This window comes from Cupressus sempervirens, chromosome 6, assembly GCF_028749045.1.
Source record: "Cupressus sempervirens isolate cs-2001-9-10 chromosome 6, ASM2874904v1, whole genome shotgun sequence".
Taxonomy (NCBI): Eukaryota; Viridiplantae; Streptophyta; class Pinopsida; order Cupressales; family Cupressaceae; genus Cupressus; species Cupressus sempervirens.
In genome coordinates this window covers 398149277-398159081 of record NC_143123.1, presented here as the reverse complement: position 1 = coordinate 398159081, position 9805 = coordinate 398149277, and the positions used below count along the sequence as shown (strand labels likewise).

At 34.1% G+C, this 9805-nt stretch overlaps 1 pseudogene across 1 annotated transcript; it reads right to left on the bottom strand.

Annotated features, from left to right (window-relative positions):
- Window positions 1-595: 595 nt before the first annotated feature.
- LOC149552739 (pentatricopeptide repeat-containing protein At2g27610 pseudogene) lies at window positions 596-4487 on the bottom strand (annotated as a pseudogene). The gene has a single exon (XR_016352965.1). The product of XR_016352965.1 is annotated as a pentatricopeptide repeat-containing protein At2g27610 pseudogene (transcript).
- Window positions 4488-9805: the final 5318 nt, after the last annotated feature.

The following is a 9805-nucleotide window of genomic DNA, read 5'->3' as shown; positions in this document are numbered from 1 at the left end:
GTGCTTTGCATTCAAATCTTCTTTGTTTTACATGCTCATCGTCTAGATTATAATGCACTCATTTAGCTTAACTTGCTTTTCATCATTCTTAGATTAATTTATAATCTTTGCATTCAAAAACATAAAAAATATAGATTAGATTGCATTTGCATTCATTCAAATCCTTCGTACTAGTTTTGTTTGATTACGGAACTCTCAATTCTGAATTAGAAGGCAACATATTGTCTTGACATACGGAATGAATAATCTCATATTTATTTCGAAATGTTACTGGCAAATAATGATCATGTTGAAGTATGTGTAGAATTATAGGCCCATATTTAACACACACATACATGATCTGTAAAACACACATTCTGAACAATAAAACACACATTCTGAACAACTAATACAATTGTCTAGGAATCTTTTATAATTTGTTTGACTATCAGACTCCAACATAGGTTATCTTCAAGACTAGTGCAACATATTTGAAGTGGTTTCCTCTTTTTAAGCAAACAAAATGTTCTTATAGAGATTATTAGTGACGCTAAATGAAATATTTGTCTAAATACACATGCACTAAAACAAAGTGTATTATTTCAGACTCTCTCAGTTCAGCAAGGATCAATTTTCATTCTCAGTTTCTACAAACTACTTTTGGAGCTGTCGCTAAACATGTTGACTTTAAAAATCAGTCAGAACATGTTGCTGCTATTGATTGCATAACATAGAGGCTGTATAATCGATTTCATTGAAATGCACTTACCATTCCAATGCCCAAATGCAAAATGAATGTGTTGAAGGAGACATGCAGAGGACAGAAGTTAATAAAAGGAAGCTTGTGTCCAACTTCAGTCTCCATAAGTTTACATAAGTGTGAATGTGGTTGATGACCCTGGGGTGTAGACCGGTTGGTTGTGCTGTTGGACAAGCAGTCAACTAATGCAGGTTCAAACCTCGTTCGGTGTCTAAACCAGCTTAGCCTGCTACACACATGATGGATTCCGTGCTCGCTAGAGCACAGCCCAGTGGAATTAGTCTTGCTTCGCTTGTCCCTTCCTGACCCAACTTGGTAGTTCATAAGGCCACGGTAAGACGGGCCGGATGCATGATGGTTCCCATGCTTGCTAGAGCACAGCCCTGTGGGATTAGTCTTGCTTCGCTTGTCCCTTCCTGACCCAACTTGGCAGTTCATAAGGCCAAGGTAAGACAGGCTGGATTAGTCTTGCTTCGCTTGTCCCTTCCTAACCCAACACCCCAATGCTCGTGTTTGCTAGAGCACAGCCCAGTGGGATTAGTCTTGCCTCGCTTGTCCCTTCCTGACCCAACTTGGCAGTTCATAAGACCAAGGTAAGACAGGCCGGATGCATGATGGGTTCTATGCTTGCTAGAGTGCAGCCCTGTCGAATTAGTCTCGCCTTGCTTGTCCCTTCCTGACCCAACACCCCAATGCTTAACCCAACTCCCTGATGCTCCAAACAGAGATATATATATTGTACTACATACCATGGACATATTGCCCATATAATTTCTCCATTGCCAGATTTTCACTAAACATTATATGGCTTAAGCTTTTTTAAAACTTAGTCACCAAAAATCTCCACAGGAACAGAGCCCATTCTTGAAATGATGAAACCGAGTAGCATCCCTGACTATGATTTCACGCCCAACAATCTTGCAGATAAGTTTGATGGCCATGTGGCAGTCACCACAAACACGAATATTTTTCATTATTCGTAAAGGTATTCCTGGAGATGTTTTGATAAGCCCAAACGCAATGGCAAGCTTCTCACTGTGGTAGGAAAGGTAGTTTTCCTTCTGTTCCTTTTCAACATCATGTAGCACAAAATCTGTGTTAGGTACATATCCTGCATCCTTCATCTGCCTAGACAATCTCTTCAACATTGAATATATTTCTTCTACTTCAGGATGTGAACTGTCATCCGCGACAAATTCATGAACTGTATTATTTATATCAATCCAACTTTTCCCGGCCTCCTTTTTCACTCCACGGTCTCTCATCATTTTCCTAACCCTTGCAGCATCTTCCCATCTATCAGCGGCGGAATAGATGTTTGATAGCAATATATAAGTTGCGGGGTCATTTGGTTCCAACTTAAGGAGACATTCCGCTGCATATTTTCCTAGTTCCATGTTTCCATGGATTCTACAGGCACCTAGTAAACTTTGCCACACTGAAATGTTTGGTTCAAGGGGCATTTTCTTGATGAAGTCCTCAGCCTCTTCCAATAGTCCTGCGCGTCCTAGAAGGTCAACCATGCAAGCATAGTGTTCCAATCTTGGTGTTACACCATACTCTTGACTCATTGAATTGAAATAATAGCGTCCTTCATTCACAAAACCAGCTCGACTGCAGGAAGAGAGGACGCCAAGAAATATGATATGATCTGGCTCCATACCTGCTCGTTGCATTTGGCCGAAAAGCTTAAGAACCTCCTCCACATACCCATGCTGAGCATATCCCGCAATCATTACAGTCCACGATACCAAGTTTCTCTCTGACATTGTATTGAATACATCATATGCATCGTCTATGCTGCCGCATTTTGCATACATGTCAACAAGTGCACTTCCGACAAACACGTCTGAATCAAATCCAGTTTTCAACATAAATGTGTGGAGCCACTTTCCCTTTTCCAGATTTACCAGAGATGCACATGCACTAAGAATGCTGCCAAAGGTGAAAGTATTTGGCTTCATGCCTGCCCGTTGCATCAGGCAAAACACTTCTAGGGCTTCCTCACACTTTCCAGCTCGGGCGTATCCTGCAATCATTGCGTTCCATGAAACCACTTCCCTCTCGGACATTTTATCAAACTCCTGCCGCGCATTTTCTATGCTACCACATTTACTGTACATTGTTACAAGGCTGTTTCCAACATTTATGTCCAATGCATACCCAGTTTTTATAACAAGGCAATGAACCTGCTTTCCACCTTGCAGCATTTCTTGGGAACAATATGCACTAAGCAAACTAACATAACTGACCTGGGTTGGCATAATGTTTGACATTCGCATTAGTTCAAACAACTGGGTAGCATGCTCACCCTGCCCATCTTTTGCACATACAGTAATCAGCGAAGTCCATGAAACCACATTCCGAGTGGGCATAGTGTCAAAAACTGTACAAGCGCCTTTAACATTTCTACATTTGGCATACATGGAAACAAGAGTGTTACAAACTGAAACATCTGTGTCATGTCCAGATTTGATTATTTGGGCGTGATTCTGTTTTCCATACTCCAGCGCTTCTAAGTTAGCACATGTAGTTTGAATGCTGGCAAATGCAATACGATCTGGCTTAAATCCTGATTGCTGCATTTGCTCAAATATTTGAAGGGCTTCCCTATCCCAACCTTCTTGAACGTATCCTGCAATCATAGCATTCCATGTAACCACATCTCTTTGAGGCATTTTGTCAAACATGGCGCGTGCATCCTCCACACTGTGAGACTTCGAGTACGCAGTTATCAGAGCGTTCCCCAAAGTGACATCAAATCCAAATCCGCTTTTAACAATGGATGTCTGTATCTGCTTGCCGATTTCGAACGCCTCCAGGCTCGCACACGCCCTGAGTACACTAGTAAAACTAAAACAGTCAGGTTTCTGGCCTGCCAGATACATTTCATAAAATACTTCCAGTGACTCCTCATTGTCTCCATTCTGAGCATATCCTCCCATCATGGTATTCCATGACACAAGATCTCGTTGAGGCATTTTATCAAACACTTTGTACCCACATTCTAAATCCTCACATTTTGCATACATATTAATCAAAGAATTACAAACAACTACATTCCATTGTAAGCCACTAGCAACTACATACCCATGGATTTGCCTACCCCATTCCAATACCCCAGACCAGTTCCGCAGAGCAGCAACGAAGGTAACATGGTCAGGCTGAACACCAGAATGCCTCATTTGCACCAACAGTTTCATGACCTCCTTACTCTGCCTGTGTTGGGCATAGCCTGCAATAATTGCATTCCATGATCTGACATTTCGTTCCGTCATTTTATCAAACAGTTCGCGTGCATAACTTAAATTCCCAGCTTTCGCATTCTCATTTAGGAGTCGATTGTACACAGAGATGTCCAAAGATACATCTTCTTCTTCTTCTTCTTGTTTGAAGCCATTACTGGTACTGAAACGCTGTCTGTTAAAGCACCCAAACAATATCGGCTGAAACCCATCGAAAATTTGAGCTCTGGTATAGTTGGAAAGTTGTCGGGTGTGCATCTAGTAAACTGGACTATGAATAGATCGCGATTGAGTTTGACCATTGAACTGCTCTGGTATAGCATTTTAGTCTAGATAGAAATTGCCGGAGAAGAACCATGGAGAACCTAGCTAAATGAAGACTGGATGGTGTAGTTTTGAATCGATGGTGTTTAGATTTTTGTAGTAGGTTGGTGCCATTTAAGATGACAAGAGACGTAATGCATCGTAGTTCCTGCCTAATGCATAATGGTTGTAGAGGTGTAAATGAGTGAGAATTTAAATTAACATTATGAATGCATTAATTTTTGTCTAGAAATGCACTTGTGATCTGATAGGATTGCTCATATTTTGTTGTTAAATTCTCATCCTAGAAATGCACTTGTGATATGATAGGATGGCTCATATTTTGTTGTTAAGTTCTCGTGTTATATTATTATATCTTTGGACATTTAAGTTCAAGAATAAGAGGCCAAACTCCCCAATATGACACCAAGTACTTAATATCATACTACAATCAATACATATACTTTACACAAATTTGCACCTTCTAAGTTGACAAGTTAAATTATGTGCAATGAGGAAATATATCCATACCAATATTTGAATTATAGAACTTGAAGAAGTGATGAAGCATTTGAAGTATCACATTCTATGTTTAAACATACCATGCATGCTACTAGACAACCATAAGTAGTTGGAATAACTCCCCAACTATGTATTATTCTCATCTTGATTATCAAATGGAACTCACACTATTTTTAATCATAGAGATATAGATAGAGATAAATAACAGTATACAACAATAACAACATAAACATATATGCAGAGGAAAAAAAGATAGATAATATAAAGGAGGAAGAGGAAGAGAGAAAATAGTAAGATAGAGTGATACCAACATAAGTTGTGTGTGTGTGAGAGAGAATTAAATATAATTATTTTTCTTAATAAAACAAATATTTAAAATAAAATCATGGTTATAATAAAGAATTAAAATATATTATATTTTAATTAATAAAACTAAGAATTTAATTTTTATATTAAAATTCAAATATCTATAAGAAAAAATGAAATGTTTTGAAATATAAAAATATTTTATAAGTAAAACTAATTGTTTAATTTTAGACAATTAGAGAAGGTTTACTATTTAATGTTTTGTATTTCTAAAATTTTCATAAAATTAAGTAATTTTTAATTATGAAATAATATCTATATAATTTAATATGTACATTTATAAATAATAAATAGATGTAATACATATAAATTTGATGTAATAAATAAGAAATAAAATATAACTATTTAATTTTAATACATAGTTTATAAAAACCTAATAATAATTTATATATCTTTTAGAATTGAATTATTTTTATTTTGTGGTTATTTCTTTAGCATGTTTTTTGATATAAAATATAATTATTAATTTAATATTAAAATATATATTTAAGTTTTAAATGTATTTAAACTAAGTGATAAATTGTTTAAATAAAAAATATTATTAATAAAAAAAAAAAAAATTTAAAAATTGTAACACTTATCAATTATACATATTACAAATACTATTATAAAATATAATTAAAAAATAATATTATTTAATTTATTTTTATAAAATTAAAATAATAGTAATAATTTAACCACTTTAAAAAATAAAAAATAAAAATTCAAATAAAAAGATATAACATATTGAAATTATATTAAAAAGACACACACACATATATATATATATATATATATATATATATATATATATTACATGAAGTTTTAGAAAACAAGTTATATCAAATAGTCAAAAATAAACATCAATGTAAAATTAGTAATAAATATATTTAAAATAAGAAATTAAAAATATTTAATAGATTGTGATAATTAATATTGATTAGACATGTGTGAGGTGGAAGATAAAATGATTTGGAAAAAAAAAATCTTATCAACTTGTCACAAATGTGGAAATGATAAAGTTATAATTAATACATTCATTAATGCAAGATGAAGTTGTTAGAAAATATTTGTATTTTTTGTTGAAGAAAATTAATTTTCTCGCCCACCAAAAGTAGTATGGACCAATAGAATGGATGAAAAATGTGATTTATAAAATAATGAAAAATTAGAAAAAGATATAAACATTTGAAGTCTCATATAATCTTTTAAATTCTTGGATTTGATTGGTTAGTGTTAATGTCATATTTGGATTGACATGGATGCATAAGTATTCCTGCCTTAGCAGGAACTAATAAGGGAGAAATATATTGTTGTGCAATAGGTACTCCTATGGATGAGAAATTCAATAGAGTAGATTCTTTGGTAAGTATACATGGTCAATTCAATAGAAGTAAATCTATTGGTAGAATTATATAAATATGTGTATAAAAATTCTTTTTTGTTCCTATTCTATGAGGCTTTAATGTTTGTAGAAGGACAAAAAATTGTATTGTAATGGAAAATTCACCATAGGTATTGCAACAAATGAAAATGAAGGATCGACTTATTATACAATGAATAATGGCTAATAGCTGAAATTATAAATGAATATTTTTTCTCCATCGACATCCAAAGATAAGTGGAAGGGGAGCATAAAGTGTGATTTTTTTCCAACATTTTTGTGAAATTTTCTTCATTAAAAATTAGTTTCCAAATAGTACATCCCTCCATACCCTTAGGTTTTTCCCAAAGAAAATGGTCACTCTAGTATTATAAATTGTTGGCCATTTTTTGCCTATAGAAGATTGTCCACATTCTGTGAAATAGTCTACACGCCTAGTTTTGACAGCTTAGAGTTTTTATTCTAAAAATACAACATGGTTCAAGATATATAACTCTTGGTTTTGGGATTTCTAATTTTAGAGGTCCCTTGTTTATGAAGGGTCTACATTTTGGATACTTGTATGTTTTTCTAGCCCCTTACGACACATATTAATGGCTACCACTACAAGTCTTCTTCTACATCAAAGTCAACAATGTACATCTTCTATGCATAGTTAGAGGTAAAATACTCTAGAATGCCCCTATTTGTCATGAACCGTAAAAAGAGTTGACAAAGCACTTGGAAGGCTTTTGTTCTAATATTTGTACAATGCTCCTTAAACAATATGGCTCATGCACGTTCAAAAGCCTTGGCTCTCAAAAATTTTCAAGACAATTAACAATTAACACCATTCTTCTTGTTAGAGACTGTCTATTGCAACCAATTATAAATAACTTTTTCCAAATCCTAGGCTTCTCTCTCTGGTGTTTTAACCCATGCTTTCAACAAATTTATCACTTTTATTTTTGTCTGGTTGGATTGGCCTAACATTTGCTAACATTTATCCGCCTTCACCCTGGAGGCAAGATCCAAAGTAGATTTATTAGTTAACACCTTTGCACTAGAAGGCATCCCCAGGGGTGGGTGGGAGGAGATAGAGGGTGGCAATAAATGCCTCGCCCTACTATTCTATGGGCAATCCCCTATCTATATATGGGGCATACGCCCTACTATTTGAGGTAATCCTCTCTCATTTGCTCATTGAGATCAACTGAAAGAAGTGGCTACCCCAATACAACAAGGAACAATAATTTGAAGTTCTGAAGCTTCACATTGAATAAGAGTTTCTTCAATTCTCATGAAATCATGACTAAATGAATGCAAAGCACTCGTCATGTTGAAAATTATAATTTATAATGGTTGAAAGAGTATTGCTCTAATTAGGGAAAAAATCATAATATTTTTTGTGTATGAAATTTCATTAAATAATTGCTTCCTTCTTAGGAAAGAGCATATCAATAAGATTCACAAGATTTACTTCTATTGAATGCTAATAAAACAAATTTAGTTAAACCCCCCACACTTATGGTTAAGCCTAGGAGCAATTAAGTTTGAATGGATTTCCCTCAAAAACTAATAAAAGAAACATCTATTGTTTTCTCAGTGAAATAGTGTTTCTTTTGAAACAAACAAGTACAAATGTACAATTCAATCTAGTTTCTTATATGTAAGGAAACAAATAATTTGAAGCTTCTTTCACAACCAAAAATAGCAAGGATTAGAACCCTACATACACGGAGTTAAAGACTAAAAGAAAAATAATTTGTTAGATTGGCTTAAAGTTGAAATTTCTAACTCATAATTAAATAGAAATTTAGATCTTCACTATTTTTCACAATCACTTCCTTTATACAAATGAAACAAAATCAAACATTGACATTCTTCAAAGAAAAAACATAGTTGATCTGCAACTCAAAACTTGAGCATTAATCCTACTACAATCCTCCCCTAAAACAACACTTCCGATACAACAATAGTTTTCCATTTTTTCCCATTTGATTGTTGATTACATTTTTCAACACCAAAAAATACTAGATTATTTGTCCTTGATGACCTCAATTATTATGAATATTAGACATTCCACAACTTCTGAAACTCTAAAAAAAACTCTATTTTCTTACAATCTATTAATTTTTCACAATAATCTTCTAAGACATGAACATTTAATATTGCCAAAGAGAAATGTTAGTAGTGACCGAGTAACCCAATGATGATTGAGCATCAAAACACAATGTTGGTTGAGGGACAACATTTAACAGTTTATGAGGAAATTGTGATTTCCAGCCAACACAATTAATTTCTTGGAATATGTAAAGCATGTTGAAGATAAGAATCAATGAACTGGAGCATTTAAATCAAGGGAAACCATGTTTGCATGTTTGTATGCAAGGATTCAAGGAGAAGTTTGGAAAAGTTTCTAGAAGAGAAAAGAGGAGACTAAATGATGGAAGGATTCGATGAATCTAACAAAACCCTAAGATCTACGGTGGTGTTTAAGCAAAAAAACATCATAATTACTTATTTAAGGAGTTATAAGGGATAACCTAGCAAGGTTGGAGTAGTTGTTGATGCTATTCATTGGAAAAATTAAGCATGAGATGAGAAAATTTGTGAAGAGGGGAAGAGTGATTGCTTGAAGGGTTGCAAGGTGAATTAGATATAGAGATGACAATGAAAGCTAGTCAGTGGATCAACATGTGAGACAAACTATGATCTGTATTTGCAAAGTGAGTTGTATTAGTCAGATCAAAACCTTTTGTTATTTTCTAATTATATCCGTATTGAAATCCTTTAATCAAGTTTGACCTAATAGTCATATACATATCCTTTATTCAAGGTGACATTCTAATTTAATGTTCTAAATTCCTCTAACAAGGCCACTCCTAACATGGTGATTAAATCAATTAACAGGGTCACATTTAATAGTGTGTTTTGTAACCTTTAACAGGGTTGGCTCCTAACATAGCTCACTTTAGAGGAGTGAAAAGATTGATGACATGTTGATTTTTCCCAAAATGGGTTTTCACATTAAATCCTAGCATCAAACTTGTGTGGATGTTATTTGTGACGACTTACTATCAATGTTTTACATTCTGCAAGTCTATTACTATTAGGACAATGGACTGCTAGTTGATGTTATTGATAATCTGTTATAGAGGTTGAGCTGATGGATGTTTATATCAGAATTATTGGAAGCATTTATTTTTTGAATTGGGATATCTGGACCTTTGATAACCGATTCACCCCCCCCGTAGCCTCTTAGTTATTCTAAACAATAAAACATCA